The following is a 20,246-nucleotide window of genomic DNA, read 5'->3' as shown; positions in this document are numbered from 1 at the left end:
CTTTACCTAGTTAAATCCTACCATTTCTTCAGATTCCTTTTCAACATTTCTTTCTTTAGGGAGAACCATTCTCACTTACCTAGCCTCCTAAATTTCCCCCATCATATGCTTTCATAACCATATACTTCATCTCTGTAGCACCTACTACAGATATATTTTATATATATTCATGTAATCTTTTTTCATGTAATCGGAGAGTCAAAAGTTATATGTTTATTTTTTAGATGGAGACTTGCTCTGTTGCCTAGGCTGGAGTGCAATGGCACAATCTCGGCTCACTGCAACCTCCACCTCCTGGGTTCAAGTGATTCTCCTCCCTCAGCTTCCCAAGTAGCTGGGATTACAGGCATGCACCACCATGCTTGGCTAAGTTTTGTATTCTTAGTAAAGATGGGGTTTCATCATGTTGGCTGGGCTGGTTTCAAACTCCTGGCCTCAGGCAATCCACCTGCCGCACCCTCCCAAAGTGCTGGGATTAGAAGCGTAAGCCACTGTGCCCAGCCTGTATTCAATCAATCTTTTATTAACTTCTGTATCCTCCAATCTAATATAAACTCCATAAGGTCGGGAGGTTTTCTTTTTGTGGGGATGTTTATTTGCACCAATATAAACCCAAAATTCAGCACTCTGCCTGGCACGTGGTGTACCAGACACTCAAAAATACCTGAAAGAATTACTTCAAGAGTTTAAGAACTAGTTTTACAGGGACAGGATGTTCATAAAAGATAATATGTACAAATTTGACTCAATAGTTAAGTCTTTAAATAAAAAATCAAGGCAAGAAGAGCTACAACAGCTTAGAAGAGAGCATATTCCTAAAGGATAGGGCAACTAGAAGCTGCCAAAGAGGAACCTAAAGTGAATTCAAGAAACAATGAACTTTAGATAATCAGAGAGGAGGGAACAGAGCTTCCTTGATCAAATATGCTAGTATTGGTTTCCCCCCGGTCCCACCTCCTGTTTTTTGGCCATGAACCATAAACCTGTGATTTTCTTATGAGTGATGCTATCTTAACGTAATATTTTATTCTGGTAATTCTCAACCTACCACTGTGATATGATTTATTTACTTGGCTAGTGTGGAAAAAATTAGGCATTTGTAATAAACATGCCATAAACCCATTGTAAATAATAACTTTATGTACCACTATTATCTCATATCTCACATGATTTCATTTGCATAACACTCTTTATGTTAGTCATATAATTATAGAAATATCAGACAGCAAGGGTGCAATTCAGAAGTTGCATTACTAAAAGAAACTCGTCCTAGGAGCAGGCTAGTTGGGGAACAGTTTAATACTTTGACACTAATAGTTTTATGTTGTTGCTTTTGCAATTATTAATGTTTTAAGAAGTGATACATTTCAAACAAAATTTGGGAAGAGTTGTTTTGTTATGATACAATTAAATTGTATTTTCGTATTTCAAATGATAATCTACTAGAAAATTAAAATTTAGGATATGTTATAAATAAGGACCGGTTCAATCCAGTTGAAATAATGAAATATTCTGTTTATTTTAACATAAACTTGGCTCTCCCATCAATGACTTTCTTTCTAATCTGGTAGTGAGCTAGAAACTTAACCAGTCCCTTTTCTACTTTGCGTGTCTTGAAGACCTTTCTACCAAGATACTATTTTAATGAGTGTCACATGTACCTGCAGCAACTTAAGATGTGGTCTTGACTTTGGGACTGAGTGGCAGCCAAATGCTATAAAAGTGTTGAGGAAACTGTTATCAAAATCCAAGAAAAGAAAACCTGTTAGTGGACTCCAGAAACTATGTGAAGAAGCTGATATTGGAGCCTGGAAGTAATGGTTAGCCATGCATGTAGTAGTGGAACAAGCTGTCAAAAGATCAATGTGAAGTAGAGTATACAAGTGACCCTTGAACAAGGCAGTTGACCTGGGTGGGTCCACTTATATGCAGATTTTCTTCCAACTCTATCACCACTAAGTAAGCAAGACAAATACCTCGTCCTCCTCCTGACCTACTCAACATGAAGACGACAAGGATGAGGACACTTATGATGATCAACTTCCTCTAAATGAAGAGTAAATACATTTTCTCTTCCTTCTGATTTTCTTAAAAACATTTTCATTTTCAGATTAGTTTATTATAAGAATAGAGTGTATAGTACACATAACATAAAAAATATGTGTTAACCAACTGTTTATGTTATCGATAAGACCTTGGTCAACATGCTATTAATAGTTCAGTTTCGGGCAGTCAAAAGTTATATGTGAATTTTTGGACGGTTGGGTTCCCTAATCTCTGAGTTGTTCAAGGGTAAACTGTATATATAATTGTAAATCTACTAAGAAGGTTTCTGGGCAGAATTATTAAAATGTCAATTGTCTTCTTTTAATGGCATAAAATAAAGTACAGAATGAGGAAGATGAGCTAAAGAGAAAACTATTAAGTTTTCAAGCAAAATTAGAAGAAATACAGAGAAGACACGACTGCTGAGTTTGACTATAAGGACTATTTCACATCTCCACTCCTTGACAGAAAAACACTCTCAGAGAAAGAAATGGTCACAGAGTAAATATCTCATCAAAGACATCAGAGCCTTTGTTAGGACTTCTGAAATATTCAAGGTAGTACCTATTTGACCCTCTCATTTTTGACAGAAGACTTCAAGAACATTAAAGTTATGTGTCTTTAAAAGTATAATTTCAAAATACTTTTAAAGATATCTAGAAAAAAGATACCTTAAAAATAAAATAGTTGTAGATGTGGCTTTTGTCTAATAAAGTGAACTATAATTCATGGAAAACATAACTTTTTTAAGGGAATTGGATCAGTTTGGATGTTTAATAAGGACAGAAACAACTCAAAAGCAAAGAGGGCTTAGGGATCCCTTTTTCTTCTGCTTATTATTATTATTATTATTATTATTACTACTACTATTATTTAGAGACAGGGTCTTGCTCTGTCATCCAGGCTGAGCACAGTGCAAGCTCCCTGCAGCCTCCATCTCCTGGACTCAAGGGATCCTCTTACTTCATCCTCCCAAGTAACTGGGATTACAGGCTAATTTTTTATTTTTTTTGTGGAGAAAGGGTCTCACCATGTTGCCCAGGTAGGTCTTGAACTCCTGACTTTAAGTGATCCACATTCTTTGGCCTCCTAAAGTGCTAGGATCACAGACATGAGCCACCATGTCCAGCTGGAGATCCAACTTTCAATAGACAGGAAACAGGATGAAGAACTTACTTACCCACTTATGAAAAATAAGGTTTTTTTGTGGGGAGTGGGGGGGCACAGGCAAGAACTATGAAGCACAACAGACTAGCAAATGACTATGAAAGCAGAGCAGGGTCCTGATAAAGGAACATTCCTTGAACTAGTAGTAGGGATAGGAAGCCTAACAAAATATGCCTGATCAAATTTCATAATTGCTATGAACAAATGACTGTTGTATGCCTTCTATTCTTTGAATGAGATTGTCTAATGCAGTTATTGCAGCTGTCTTTTTTCCTGTCTCACAAATACAGGTTGTGTTTTTTGGGGGAGGTGATAGATAATTATTTTAGTTCTAGTTAGTAGGGGAGATGAGACCTTTGAGGCCAGAGGTTATCTGTGATGTTATGTTTCTATAGTCACTTCCAAGGAATCAGCTTCCCTGTATCCATGTTTTTACATGGTACCCTCCAAAATTGACTCTGTTATTGGCTGCATGATGCGCTTTAGCCTATGCAACATTAGCAGAGGCATTACAAGCATAAAATGAAAAGCATTTGTGAATTAGAGCTTGCTATCTCCGGAAACATTTTTACCTACTATGTGGAAAAGCTTGAACTAACTTCTTCGTGTATAAGAGAGTATATGTAGAGGGGTCCAGTCTTGTTCATCTCAGAAGAAGTCCACTTATTTGTCTCCACTTTGAAGCAGAAGAGCTCTCTTTTGTACCACCATGTCAGTCATTTGTTTGTTATCACTACAGGTGCTTCAGTTTGCCATTTCAGAAAGTGGGATTAATCTCCCAGCTATGGCAGCTCCTGTGCAGCCATAGGCAATTCTCTGGAAAAGGGGACAAACATGAGCCATTAGCAGTCAATACTCTCAGCAACTGGGAAGTCTATTCACTGACCTATTAAAACGGATCTGAATAGAGCACCAATCAAATTGACTATCTGTATAAAAATGGGAAGGATATTCAGAAAACAGCGTGTGGAAAGAGTGAACATGTACAATAGGACATATTTTGTGTTCTGTTGGCATGTTATATGCATGTATATATGTGATAAATATAATATTTAACATACATTATATATAATACAAAATATAAGCATGTTATATGTATAACTCATGCTACATATGTACATATATATGTTTATATACCTTATACACAATGAGAAATGATGCTGAAATAAGCAAATATCGTCAATGACTTTGAACAGCAAACTTTAGACTTCAGTGTCTAGGTTTTCTCCTTTATATCAATGTCAAAAATAGTTAAAAATGGATAAAAACATTGATTAGGATAGAGTGCTATACTGTGCCCCCAAGGATCCATTTCCTGTTTGGCTCTGATCCACAATCTAGCTCTCTTGGAAATTATTTGTTTAATAGTTCATGAAATTACTTAAATGGTCCATATTATCCATAGAAGTAACATAAACATGCTTTTTGAAGTAACATTTACTGTTTGTTTTTGGTTTTGTTTTTGTTTTTTCTGCTTCAGTTCACTTTTCTTTCTTTTTTTTTTTTAATTATTATACTTTATAAGTTCTAGTCCTAAGGTACATGTGCCTAACGTGCAGGTTTGTTACATATGTATACTTGTGCCATGTTGGCGTGCTGCACCCATCAACTCGTCAGCACCCATCAACTCGTCATTTACATCAGGTATAACTCCCAATGCAATCCCTCCCCACTCCCCTAATAGGCCTCGATGTGTGATGTTCCCCTTCCCGAGTCCAAGTGATCTCATTGTTCAGTTCCCACCTATGAGTGAGAACATGCAGTGTTTGGTTTTCTGTTCTTGCGATAGTTTGCTGAGAATGATGGTTTCCAGCTGCATCCATCTCCCTACAAAGGACACAAACTCATCCTTTTTTATGGCTGCACAGTATTCCATGGTGTATATGTGCCACATTTTCTTAATCCAGTCTGTCACTGATGGACATTTGGGTTGATTCCAAGTCTTTGCTATTGTGAATAGTGCCACAATAAACATACGTGTGCATGTGTCTTTATAGCAGTGTGATTTATAATCCTTTGGGTATATACCCAGTAATGGGATGGCTGGGTCATATGGTACTTCTAGTTCTAGATCCTTGAGGAATCACCATACTGTTTTCCATAATGGTTGAACTAGTAACTGGATCCTTTCCTTAATCCTTATACGAAAATTAATTCAAGATGGATTAGAGACTTAAATGTTAGACCTAATACCATAAAAACCCTAGAAGAAAACCTAGGTAATACCATTCAGAACATAGGCATGGGCAAGGACTTCATGTCTAAAACACCGAAAGCAATGGCAACAAAAACCAAAATTGACAAATGGGATCTAATTAAACTAAAGAGTTCCTGCACAGCAAAAGAAACTACCATCAGAGTGAACAGGCAACCTACAGAATGGGAGAAAATTTTTGCAATCTACTCATCTGACAAAGGGCTAATATCCAGAACCTACAAAGAACTCAAACAAATTTACAAGAAAAAAACAAACAACCCCATCAAAAAGTGGGCAAAGAATATGAACAGACAGTTCTCAAAAGAAGACATTCATACGACCGACACATGAAAAAATGCTCATTATCACTGGCCATCAGAGAAATGCAAATCAAAACCACAATGAGATACCATCTCACACCAGTTAAAACATTTACTGTTATCTTTTAAAAATGTTTTAGAAATTTTTTAAGATAGAAAAACCAGAAAATTTCCACTCAGCTGTTTTAAAGAATAAATAAAATATATTAACTCACATGATAAAAAGTCTTGGGGGCAAGCTCCTTTAGGGCTAATGAACTGAGCTCTTGCATAATGTCATCAAACTCCTCAGTTCTTGCTCTGCCATGCTCAGTGTGTCCCTGATCTTTCAAGATGACAATAAAGCTACCCAAGACCCAGTCATTATAGTCAGATAACGCAGCATTTAACGGGAGAAGAAGTTATTTCATCCTCTGTTTCACTTTTTATTGCTGGGGAATATCTTTCAAAGAATAACCTCAACAGACCTCCTCATATTTTATTGACTAGAAATGTATCACCTTTATGTAAAAATCTACCACTAATGAGAGAAATAGTACCACTGTGATTAACTTCAACTGATCATGGCTCAGTCTCTTTATTTAGATATGGTTTCAATTCAGACTGAGCATACCTCTGTAAATAAAATCAGGACTTTATTTGGAAGAAAGAGAGAATGTTGGTTAAAAAGGCAACTGAAAGTACTACTATGACATAAAAATTAAAAATCAAAATCAAAATTCCAAAAACAATAAAAATAAATGAAGCTAGGTTGGTAGATCTTACGACAATTAACACATATTACTTTCTAATAATCATGACATTTTCTTCTAAACTCCCTTGAAGAGTCTTTGTTTGGAACAGAAACAAGTATATTCAAATAGATTAGATTATAAATATAATGAACTAAAATGATATCAGAAAACACACAGTTTTCTGTTTTAGATCCACTCTTCATTACTCATGTACTGTAGAAAGACTCAATCATCACAAATTGTAATATAGGCATTGCCAACATATAGTCCACCTTCTCAAAAATTAAACATTATTATTTTCTGATATCTCAATGAGTAAATTAAGATATATTCTAAACATGTATTATACAAATTCTCCACCCAGACATTGACAATTTCATGGTATCTACTGGTTCCATGACAGAGATATGGTGAGATTATCTTTGAATAATAATCCAGAGACTGAATCTAAAAATCAATGAAAAGCAAACAGTTTTGTTAGATGCATTCATTAAATTTTCAGTAAGTTCAGTAAGTTAGGTGTGTTAATTAAATTTTCAACATGATATATTCAACTTACAAAGGGTTTGGGGGACATAACCCTATTAAGAATTGAGAAGCATCTGTATTCCTCAATATTGAGGCAAGATCCTTCCTGGCCCTGTATAAATACTAAATATTTTCCCCCTGTGCTTTCAGGCGGTTCTTTCATTGGACACAGGTAGTTTCTTCATATTTATGTGTTAATCGGTACTCAGTTAATAACTTCAGGGAAATCCTCCGCAGTTTTCCAGAGTTTATTGTGTAGCAATCTCCTCTCCGGTACTTTGTATTAGAAACTCCAGCTGACTTGGTGTTATACTGGCATTTAGCTGAGTTGTTTTTATAACTCAGGGAGTCTCTCAGGCTCTACCTGACTTCCTCTGTGAAAACTGTGATCTGTAAACTGTCTTGGGAAATAGCCTGGGAAAATAGTAAGGAAAGAGTAAGAAAATAGTAAGGTTTATTTCACATTTCTCAGAGGCCAGTGACTTACATTTTTTCTGATTTTCAGGATCATGGAAACTGTTGCCTTCATATTTTTTTCCATTTTTTTTTTTTTTTTTTTTGGTTGTCTTGGGTGGTAGAGTATACCTGGTCTCTGTTACTTTATCTTGATTGAAAGCAGAAGTTAGATTAACATATGTTTATGCACAAAGTAATAGCACCCAAATATATGTTGGCAAAAGCTCACTAGATATTTAAAGAGATTTAAACAAAACAAACAGAATTTAAAAATAATTTTTGTTATATAATGAAAATTAAAATGAGACTGTATTGTACTTGATAAAAATAATCAATATAGTAGGCCTGTATATCATACTTAGCTTCCTACAAAGAATATACATTTTTACTCAGTCTTAGATATATGAGGTATAACTTATAAACCATAAAATGGACTTCAATACGTGCCATGAAAAATAAATTACACATATTGCATTATTTAACCACAAGTAATACAAGAGAAATCTATAATCTCAACGAGTAAAACACAATCTCAAAGAAATTAAATATAGAAAATTGCTTGGTAGTCAACTGAATAAAATAAAAAACTAAAATTAAAAATTGCAATTATAGTTGTTTCATGTTAATCATAAAAATATAAGAGGTTTTCAAAAGGTTCATTGGAAAACGTGTATTATGAAAAAACTATGCATGGATTTCAATTTTTTCGACACCAAAATAAACTCATGCTAACTTGTTATAACAGATCTAAATAGGGTGTCGCTTGAGGCACTAAGAAGGGTAAGACATCAGTTTGAAAAGTGTTTCTATCAGAGCAGTATTAATTCTGCTAAAATTGAAGCAAGAACAAACATCAAATTAATGGTAAGGCATAGGTGAAGAACGGTGAAATCATCGATGCTGTAGAAAAAGTTTAAGAGGACAATGCCCCCAAATAAATCAACAATTTACAAATGGATAACTTCTTTTAAGAAGACGTGAGATGATGTTGAAAATGAAGCCTACAGGGGCAGACCATCTATATCAACTTATGAGAAAAAATCTAACCTGTTACTTTGTGTACTGATTGAAGAGGACCAGTGATTAATGATAGAACAATAGCCAGTACCATAGATATCTCAACTCTGCTTACACAATTCTGACTGAAAAAATTAAAGGACAGCAAGCTTTCCACTCTATAGATGCTAAAGGCATTGCACTCAAATCAGATGCAGATAGGAGGAGGACTTTCAACAGAAATTTTAAACAAGTGGGAGGGAGATCCTGAAGTATTCTTTGGAAAAAACATGTAACAGGAGATGAAACATGGCTTTACCAATGTGATTCTGAAGACAAAGCAAAATCAAAGCAAGGGCTACCTAGAAATGGAAGTGGTCCCTCAAAACAAAAGCAAACTGGTTAAAAGAAGCGGACATGGTGATAATATGTCAGAATGCTCAGGGCATTTTGTTTGTTGACTTTCTGGAGTGCCAAAGAATAACATCTGTTTACTATGAGAGTGTTTTAAAAACTTAGCAGAAAAATGTCAAGGAAATCTTTAGTGAGTGCTCTATCATGACAAAACTCCTGCTCATTCTTCGCATCAAATAAGGACAATTCTGTGAAAGTTTGGATGGGAAATCATTATCCATTGTCCTTACAGTACTGATTTGGCTCCTTCTGCCTTCCTTTTGTCTCCTGATCTTAAAAATTCTGTAAAGGATACCCATTTTCTTCAGATAACAATGTAAAGAAAACTGCATTGACATGGGCAAATTCCTAAGACCCTCAGTTTTTTTAGGGATGGACTAAATCGTTGGTATCATCACTTACAAAAGTATCTTGAACTTTATGAAGGTTATGTTGAGAAATACAGTTAATATTTTAAATTATTTATCATTCAATTCAAATTTCCATGGATTTTTGAACTCTCCTTGTATTTAACACAAAATGTTATAAAATGTGGTAAAAGCTATGGTCAAAGACAAGTATGATGCTCAAAAAGTTTTATTACCAGAAATAAATTTAAAATAATTAACTCAGCCTTTTACTATTTTCTACCACATTCAATATATTTTTAAAATCATATTTAAGTTCTCTGATGAATGTGCTGAATGTGCAGGTTTGTTACGTAGGTATACATATGCCATAGTGATTTGCTGTACCCATCAACCCAGCATCTAGGTTTTAAGCCCCCCATACATTAGGCATTTGTCCTAATGCTATCCCTCCCCTAGAGCCCACCCTCTGACAGGACCTGATATGTGATGTTTCCTGCCCTGTATCCATGTGTTCTCATTGTTCAACTCCCACTTATGAATGAGAACATGCAGTGTTTGGTTTTCTGTTCCTGTGTTAGTTTGCTGAGAATGAAGGTTTCCAGCTTCATCCATGTGCCTACAAAGGACATGAATTCATTCTTTTTTATGGCTGCATAGTGTTCCATGTTGTATATGTACCACATTTTCTTTATCCAGTCTATCATTGATGGCCATTTGGGTTGATTCCCAGTCTTTGCTATTGTAAACAGTGCTGCAATAAACATGTGTGTGCATGTCTCTTTACATTAAAATTATTTATAATCCTTTGGATATATACCCAGTAATGGGATTGCTGGGACAAATGGTATTTCTGCTTCTAGATCCTTGAGGAATCACCACACTGTCTTCCACAATTATTGAACTAATTTACACTCCCACCAACAGTGTAAAATAGTTCCTATTTCTCCACAACTTTGCCAGCATCTGTTGTTTTCTGACTTTTTAATGATCGCCATTCTAACTGATGTGAGATGGTATCTCATTGTGGTTTTGATTTGCATTTATCTGATGACCAATGATGAACTTTTTTTCATATGTTTGTTGGCTACATAATTGTCTTCTTTTGAGAAGTTTCTGTTCATATCCTTCACCCACTTTTTTTATGGGGTGGTTTGCTTTTTTCTTGTAAATTTGTTTAAGTTTCTCCTAGATTCTGGATATTAGACCTCTGTCAGATGGACAGATTGCAAAAATTTTCTCCCATTCTGTAGGTTGCCTGCTCACTCTGATGGTAGTTTCTTTTGCTGTGCAGAAGCTCTTTAGTTTAGTTAGATCCCATTTGTCAATTTTGGCTTCTGTTGCCATTGCTTTTGGTGTTTTAGACATGAAGTCCTTGCCCATGCCTATGGCCTGAATGGTGTTGTCTAGGTTTTCTTCTAGGGTTTTTATGGTTTTAGGTCTAACATTTAAGTATTTAATCCATCTCGAATTAATTTTTGTATAAGATGTAAGGCAGGGATTCAGTCTCAGCTTTCTACATATGGCTAGCCAGTTTTCCCAGCATCATTTATTAAATAGGGGGTCTGTTCCCAATTTCTTGTTTTCATCAGGTTTGTCAAAGATCAGATGGTTGTAAATGTGTGGTATTATTTCTGAGGGCTCTGTTCTGTTCCATTCCTCTATATCTCTGCTTGGTACCATGCTGTTTTGGTTATTGTAGCCTTGTAGTATAGTTTGAAGTCAAGTAGCGTGATGCCTCCAGCTTTGTTCTTTTGGCTTAGGATTGTCTTGGCAATGCAGGCTCTTTTTTGGTTCCATATGAACTTTAAAGTAGTTTTTTTCCAATTCTGTGAAGAAAGTCATTGGTAGCTTAATGGGGATGGCATTGAATCTATAAATTACCTTGGGCAGTATGGCCATTTTCTCAATATTGATTCTTCCTATCCATGAGCATGGAATGTTCTTCCATTTGTTTGTGTCCTCTTTTTTGTTGTTGTTGAGAAGTGGTTTGTAGTTCTCCTTGAAGAGGTCCTTCACATCCCTTGTAAGTTGTATTCCTAGATATTTTATTCTCTTTGAAGTAATTGTGAATGGGAGTTCACTCATGATTTGACTCCCTGTTTGTTTGTTATTAGTGTAGAAGAATGCTTGTGATTTTTGCACATTGATTTTGTATCCTGAGACTTTGCCGTAGTTACTTACCAGCTTAAAGAGATTTTGGGCTGAGACGATGGGGTTTTCTAAATATACAATCATGTCTTCTGCAAAGAGGGACAATTTGACTTCCTCTTTTCCTAATTGAATACCCTTTATTTCTTTCTCCTGACTGATTGCCTTGGCAAGAATTTCCAACACTATGTTGAAAAGGACTGGTGGGAGAAAACTTTCTTGTGCCAGTTTTCACAGGGAATGCTTCCAGTTTTTGCCCATTTAGTATGATATTGGCTGTGTCATAAATAGCTTTTATTATTTTGAGATACATTCCATCAATACTGAATTTATTGAGAGTTTTTAGCATGAAGGGCTGTGGAATTTTGTCAAAGGCCTTTCCTGCATCTATTGAGATAATCATGGGGTTTTTGTCTTTGGTTCTGTTTATATGCTGGATTACGTTTATTGATTTGCATATGTTGAACCAGCCTTGCATCCCAGGGATGAAGCCCACTTGATCATGGTGGATAAGCTTTTTGATGTGCTGCTGGATTCGGTTTGCCAGTATTTTATTGAGGATTTTCGCATCAGTGTTCATCAGGGATATTGGTCTAAAATTCTCTTTTTTTGTTGTGTCTCTGCCAGGCTTTGGTATCAGGATGATGTTGGCCTCAGAAAATGAGTTAGGGAGGATTCCCTCTTTTTCTATTGATTGGAATAGTTTCAGAAGGAATGGTACCAGATCCTCCTTGTATTTCTGGTAGAATTTGGCTGTGAATCCGTCTGGTCCTTGACTTTTTTTTGGTTGGTAGGCTATTCACTATTGCCTTAATTTCAGAGCCTGCTGTTGGTCTATTCAGGGATTCAACTTCTTCTTGGTTTAGTCTTGGGAGAGTGTGGTGTCCAGGAATTTACCCATTTCTTCTAGGTTTTCTAGTTTATTTGTGTAGAGGTGTTTATAGTATTCTCTGATGGTAGTTTGTATTTCTGTGGGGTCGGTGGTGATATCCCCTTTATCATTTTCTATTGCGTCTATTTGATTCTTCTCTCTTTTCTTCTTTATCAGTATTGCTAGCAGTCTATCAATTTTGTTGATCTTTTCAAAAAAACAGCTCCTGGATTCATTGATTTTTTGGAGGGTTTTTTGTGTCTCTATCTCCTTCAGTTCTGCTCTGATCTCAGTTATTTCTTGCCTTCTGCTAGCTTTTGAATATGTTTGCTCTTGCTTCTCTAGTTCTTTTAATTGTGATGTTAGGGTGTCAATTTTAGATCTTTCCTGCTTTATCTTATGGGCATTTAGTGTTCTAAATTTCCCTTTACACATTGCTTTAAATGTGTCCCAGAGATTTTGGTATGTTGTATCTTTGTTCTCATTGGTTTCAAAGAACATCTTTATTTCTGCCTTCATTTCATTATATACCCAGTAGTCATTCAGGAGCAGGTTGTTCAGTTTCCATGTAGTTGAGCAGTTTTGATTGAGTTTCTTAGTCCTGAGTTCTGGTTTGGTTGCACTGTGGTATGAGAGACAGTTTGTTATAATTTCTGTTCTTTTACTGGTGGAGAGTTTTGTAGATGTGTATTAGGTCTGCTTGGTGCAGAGCTGAGTTCATTTCCTGGACATCCTTGGGAGTCTATGTCTCTTTGTAGGTCTCTAAGGACTTGCTTTATGAATCTGGGTGCTCCTGTATTGGGTGCATATATATTTAGGATAGTTAGCTCTTCTTGTTGAATTGATCCCTTTACCACTATGAAATGGTCTTCTTTGTCTCTTCTGATCTTTGTTGGTTTAAAGTCTGTTTTATCAGAGTCTAGGATTACAACCCCAGTTTTTCCCCCCTCCCCCCGTTTGCTTGGTAGATCTTCCTCCATCCCTTTATTTTGAGCCTATGTGTGTCTCTGCGGGTGAGATGGGTCTTCTGAATATAGCACCCTGATGGGTCTTGATTCTTTATCCAATTTGTCAGTCTGTGTCTTTTAATTTAAGCATTTAGCCCATTTATATATAAGGTTAATATTGTTATGTGTGAATTTGATCCTGTCATTATGATGTTAGTTGGTTATTTTGCTCGTTAGTTGATGCAGTTTCTTCCTAGCTTTGATGGTCTTTACAATTTGACATGTTTTTGTGGTGTCTGGCACCAGTTGTTACTTTCCATGTGTAGTGCTTCCTTCAGGAGCTCTGGTAAGGCAGGTCTAGTGGTGACAAAATCTCTCAGCATTTGCTTGTCTATAAAGGATTTTATCTCTCCTTCACTTATGAAGCTTATTTTGGTTGGATATGAAATTCTGGGTTGAAAATTCTCTTCTTTAAGAATGTTGAATATTGGTCCCCACTCTTCTGGCTTGTAGAGTTTCCACCCAGAGATCCACTGTTAGTCTGATGGGCTTCCCTTTGTGGGTAACCCAACCTTTCTAGAATAGTTTTAAGTCGGGTAGCATGATGCTTCCAGTTCTGTTCTTTTTGCTTAGGATTGTCTTGTCTATACAGGCTCTATTTTTGGTTCCATATGAAGTGTAAAGTAGTTTTCTTTTTCTAATTCTGTGAAGAAAGTCAATGGTAACTTGATGGGAAGAGCAGTGGATCTATAAGTACTTTGGACCGTAAGGCCATATTCACAATATTGATTCTTTCTATTCGTAAGCATGGTATGTTTTTCCATTTGTTTGTGTCCTCTCTTAGTTTCTTGAGCAGTGGTCTGTAGTTATCCTTGAAGAAGTCCTTCATGTTCCTTGTAAGTTGGATTCCTAGGTATTTTACTTTCTTTGTAACAATTTTAAATGAGAGTTCACTCATGATTTACCTCTCTGTCTATTATTAGTATATAAGAATGCTTGTGACTTTTGCACATTGATATTGTATCCTGAGACTTTACTGAAATTGATTATTAGCTTAAGGAGTTTCTAGGCTGAAATTATGGGGTTTTCTAACTATACAATCTTGTCATGTGCAAATAGAGACAATTTGACTTCCTCTGTTCCTATCTGAATATACTTTATTTCTTTCTCTTGCCTGATTGCCCTGGCCAGAATTTCCAATACTATGTTGAATGGGAGTGGTGACAGATGCATTCCTTGTCTTGTGTCAGTTTTCAAAGTCAATGCTTCCAGCTTGTGCCCATTCCATATGATATTGGCTGTGGATTTGTCATAAATAGTTCTTATTATTTTGAGATATGTTTCATCAATACCTAGTTTATTGAGTGTTTTCTGAATGAAGGGGTATTGACTTTTATTGAAGGCCTTTTCTGCATCTATTGAGATGATCATGTGGATATCATCATTGGTTCCTTTTATGTGATGGATTACGTTTATTGATTTGCATATGTTGAACCAGCCTTGCGTCCCAAGGATGCAGCTGACTTTATTGTGGTGAATAAGCCTTTTGATGTGCTGCTGGATTTCGTTTTCCAGTATTTTTTTAAGGATTTTTGCGTCAATGTTCATCAGTGATTTTGGCCTGAAATTTTCTTTTTTTGTTGTTTCTCTGCCAGGTTTTGAAATTAGGATGATGCTGGCCTCATAAAATGACTTATAGAGGAATCCCTCTTTTTCTTTTGTTTGGAATAATTTCAGAAGGAATGGTACAAGCTCCTGTTTGTACCTCTGGTATAATTTGGCTGTGAATCTGTCTGGTCCTGAGCATTTTTTGGCGGGGGGGAGGGGTAGGCTATTAATTACTGCCTCAATTTCAGAACTTGTCATTGTTCTATTCAGAGATTTGACTTCTTCATGGTTTAGACTTATGGGGAGGAGGTGTATGTGTCCAGGAATTTATCCATTTCTTCTAGATTTTCTAATTTACTTGTGTAGAGGTGTTTATAGCATTCTCTGATGGTAGTTTGTATTTCTGTGGGATCAGTGGTGATTTCCCCTTCATCATTTTTTATTGTGTCTATTTGATTCTTCTGTCTTTTCTTATTTATTATTCTGGCTAATGGTCTTTCTGTTTTGTTAACTTTTTCAGAAAAACAGCTCCTGGATTCATTGATTTGTTGAAGGGTTTTTCACGTCTCTATCTTCAGTTCTGCTCTGATCTTAGTCATTTCTTGTCTTGTGCTAGCTTTTGAATTTGTTTGCTCTTGCTTCTCTAGTTGTTTTAATTGTGATATTAGGGTGTCAATTTTAGATCTTTCCTGCTTTCTCCTATGGGCATTTAGTGCTATAAATTTCCCTCTTAACACTGCTTTAGCTGTGTCCTAGAGATTCTGGTACATTGTCTCTTTGTTCTCACTGGTTTCAGTGAACGTTTTTATTTCTGCCTTAATTTCGTTATTTACCCAGTGGTCATTCAGGAGCAGATTTTTCAGTTTCCATGTTGTTGTGTGGTTTTGAGTGAGTTTCTTAAACATGAGTTCTAATTTGATTACACTGTGTTCTGAGAGACTGTTATGGTTTCTGTTCTTTTGCATTTGCTGGGGAGTGTTTTGCTTCCAATTATGTGGTCTATTTTAGAATAAGGGTTATTTAGGGCTGAGAAGAATGTATATTCTGTTGATTTTGGGGGGAGAGTTCCATAGATGTCTATTAGGTCCACTTGGTCAAGAGCTGAGTTCAAGTTCTGAATATTTTTGTTAATTTTCTGTCTCATTAATCTGCCTAATATTGGCAGTGGGGTGTTAAAATATCCCAGTATTATTGTGTGGGTGTCTGAGACTCTTTGTAGTTCTCTGAGAACATGCTTTATGAATCTGGGGGCTCCTGTATTGGGTGTATATATATTTAAGATAATGAGCTCTTCTTTTTGCATTGATTCTTTTACTATTACATAATGCCCTTCTTTGTCTTTTTTGATCTTTGTTGGTTTAAAGTTTGTTTTATCAGAGACTAGGATTGCAAACCCTGCTTTTTTTTTTTTTTTTTTTTTTTTTTTTTTTTTTTTCGCTTTCCATTTACTTGGTATATATTCCTCCATCCCTTTGTTTTGAGCCTATGTGTGTCTTGGACATGAGATGCATCTCCTAAATACAGCACCCTGATGGGTCTTGACTCTTTATCCAATTTGCCAGTTCGAGTCTTTTAATTGGGGCATTTAGCCCATTTACATTTAAGGTTAATATTGTTACATGTGAATTTGATTCCATTATCATGATGCTACCTGGTTATTTTTCACATTAGTTGATGTAGTTTCTTGATAATGTCATTGATATTTTGGTGTGTTTTTTCAGGGTCTAGTACCAATTTTTTCTTTCCATATTTAATGCTTCCTTCAGGAGCTCTTATAAGGCAGGCCTTATGGTGACAAAATCATTCAGCATTTGCTTGTCTGTAAAGGATTTTATTTCTGTTTCATTTATGAAGGTTAGTTTGTCTGGATATAAAATTCTGGGTTGAAAATTCTTTTCTTTGTGAATGTTCAATATTGGCACCCACTGTCTTCTGGCTTGCAGGGTTTTTGCAGAGAGATCTGCTGTTAGTCTTATGAGCTTCCCTTTGTAAGTAACCTGACCTTTCTTTCTGGCTACGCTTAACATTTTTTCCTTCATTTCAATTTGGAGAATCTGACAATTATGTGTCTTGAGGGTGTTCTTCTCAAGGAGTATCTTAGTAGTGTTCTCTGCATTTCTTGAATTTGAATGTTGACCTGTCTTGCTAAGTTGGGGAAATTCTCCTGGATAATATCTTAAAGTGTGTTTTCCAACTCCATTCCATTCACCTGTCACTTTCAGGTACACCAATCAATTGTGGATTTGGTTTTTCTATGTATTCCCATATTTCTTGGAGGCTTTGTTCATTCCTTTTCACTCTTTTTTCTCTAATCTTGTCTTCATGCTTTATTTCATTAAGTTGATCTTCAATCTCTGATATCATTCTGCTTGATCTATTTGGCTATTGATACTTCTTGTGTATGCTTCATTAAGTTCTTGTGCTGTTTTTTTCAGCTCCATGAGGTCATTTATGTCATTTTCTAAACTGGTCATTCTGGTTAACAGTTCCTGTAATCTTTTATGAAAGTTCTTAGCTTCCTTGCATTGGGTTAGAACATGCTCCTTTATCTTCTGATAGCTATCTCCATCCAGTTTTGAGAGGAGTCACAAACAGTTGCAGGAGAAAACGCATTCTGGTTTACTGAATTTTCAGCATTTTTGCACAGGTTTTTCCTCATCTTCGTGGATTTATCTACCTTAGATGTTTGATGCTGATGACCTTTGGGTAGAGTTTTTGTGTGGGCATCCTTTTTGTTGATTTGATGTTATTGCTTTCTGTTTTATGTTATTGCTTTCTGTTTATTAGTTTTCCTTCTACCACTCAGGATTCCCTTTGGCAAGTCTGCTGCAGTTTGCTCAAAGTTCACTCCAGACCCTGTTTTCCTGGGTATCCCCAGTGGAGTTTACAGAACAGAAGTGATTGCTGCCTGTTCCTTCCTCTGTGGGGGGAAATCCACTGCTCTCTTCAGAGCCTGCCAGCAGGAGTGTTTAAGTCTGCTGAAGCTGAACCCACAGCCACCCCTTCCCCCAGGTGCTCTGTCTCAGGGAGTTTTATCTATAAACCCCTGACTGGGTCTGCTGCCTTTCTTTCCAAGATGACGTGTCCAGTGAGGAGGAATGTAGAGAGACTCCTTTATCCTTCTAAAGCCTACTTCTGTCAATTTGTCAAACTCATTCTCCATCCAGTTTTGAGAAGAGTCACGAACATTTGGAGGAGAAAATGCATTCTGGTTTACTGAATTTTCAGCATTTTTGCAAAGGTTTTTCCTCATCTTTGTGGATTTATATACCTTAGATATTTGATGCTGATGACCTTTGGATGGAGTTTTTGTGCGGGCATCCTTTTCGTTGATTTGATGTTATTGCTTTCTGTTTGTTAATTTTTCTTATACTAGTCAGGATTGCCTTCAGCAAGTCTGCTGGAATTTGCTCAAGGTCTACTCCAGGCCATTTTCCTAGGTATCCCCAGTGGAGTCTGTAGAACAGAAATGATTGCTGCCCACTCCTTCCTCTGGAAGCTTTACCCCTGAGGGGTACCTGCCTGATGTCAGCTGGAGTTCTCCTGTATGAGGTGTCTGTCGACCCCTGCTGGGAGGTGTCTCCATGTCAGGAAGCATGGGGGTCAGGGACTTACTTGAGGAGGCACCCTGTCCTTTAGCAGAGCTCAAGCTCTGTGGGGGAAAATCCACCACTCTCTTCAGAGCCTGCAGGCAGGAGTATTTAAGTCTGCTGGAGCTGAACCGACAGTCACCGCTTCCCCCAGGTGCTCTGTCTCAGGGAGTTTTATCTGTAAGCCCCTGACTGGGTCTACTGCCTTTCTTTCCGAGATGACGTGTCCAGTGAGGAGGAATGTAGAGAGGTAGTCTGGCCACAGCTCTTTTGCCATGCTATAGTGAGTTCCACACAGAGAAAAATTTCCAGTGGCTTCCTTAACATAGTGAAGGAAAAATTGACTACTCAAGCCTCAATAATGGTGGATGCCCCTCCCACCACCAAGCTTGATCATCCCAAGTTGACTTCAGACTGCTGTGCAGGCAGTGAGAATTTCCAGCCTGTAGTTCTTAGCATGCTGGGCTCCATGGGAGTGGGACTTACTGAGGGAGACCACTTGGTTCCCTGGCTTCAGCCCCCTTTCCAGGGAAGTGAATGGTTATGTCTTGCTTGGGTTCCAGGCACCATTGGGGTATAAAGAAAAAAAAACCTCTGGAAGCTAACTTACTGTCTTCCCAAACAGCCTCCCAGTTTTGTGCTTGAAACCCAGGGCCCTGGTAGTGTAGGCACACAAGGGAATCTTCTGGTGTGCGGGTTGCAAAAACCATGAGAAATACATGGTATCACAATCCCTGACGGCTTTCCTTGGTTGGGGGAGGGAGGTCCCTGGCCCCTTTTACTTCCTGGGTGAGGCAATGCCCCACGCTGCTTCTGCTTGGTGTCCATGGGCTGCACCCACTGTCTAACTAGTCCCAATGAGATGAATTGGGTGCCTCAGTTGGAAATACAGAAATCACCCACCTTCTGCACTGGTCTTGCTGGAGCTGCAGACCAGAACTGTTCCTATTCGGCCATCTTGCCAGATCCCCCTACCACAGTCAATATTAATTTAAATGCTGGATATACAAATAGTGTTAATTCTAGTGAATAAAAGACTCGATGCAACAATTTTCAGAAACATTCAAAGCAACAACAAAAAAAAAGTGAAAAAATAAACAGGATTAAAACCATTAATACAGAGATTTGTATATATGAGTATTGTACACAGTTCTATGCTAATAGACATATGTTAATTTCAATCAAAAATTTTTCTAAGTATAATTTATAAGTAATATATTTGAGAAGGACTAGAAGACCTAAACAGACAAGGCAACATAGAAGAACCATCAAAAGCTATCAAGGATTTTTGTTCAATAGATTTAGGGATCTAAGGCCAGGATTTTGTCCAGATTATTTCTTTCCAACTTTCTAAAGAGCACAGATAATAATGTAGAGAAGATAACATTCTTTCTATGTTCTTTAGAGCATAGGTACTGGGCATTAGGATAGAGGTGGATATAGTGCTATCTACTGTTGAATTGAGGAACATCTAAAAACATCTTATTGTGTCTTGTAAAGCTAACATAATCTATTACCAAAATGCAAATATTGTTGCACTCAAAGGAAAGCCAGTGATCACACTCAATTGTGAAAATACACATGTAAATTCAGATATCCTAAAAAAGAAGAAAGGTAACAAGTCTACATGCGTATGCATAGATAACCTCATGACAAAGTTTATCTAGGAATGTTGATATTCTCATTTTAGAACACATTTTACTTTAAGATATATTATTATTGAATAATTAACAGCATCATTATTATATATCAATTATTACTGAATAACCATTCAATTAAAGTAAAAAACAGATTACTTTAAATAGTTAGAAAATAATATAGATGAATATTTTCTGAACATTATGATGATTATTATAGTATTCGTAGTGATCTGA

This window comes from Chlorocebus sabaeus, chromosome 11, assembly GCF_047675955.1.
Source record: "Chlorocebus sabaeus isolate Y175 chromosome 11, mChlSab1.0.hap1, whole genome shotgun sequence".
NCBI classification, from domain to species: Eukaryota; Metazoa; Chordata; class Mammalia; order Primates; family Cercopithecidae; genus Chlorocebus; species Chlorocebus sabaeus.
The sequence above is the reverse complement of the archived record's forward strand: the minus strand, read 5'-3'. Positions refer to the sequence as shown.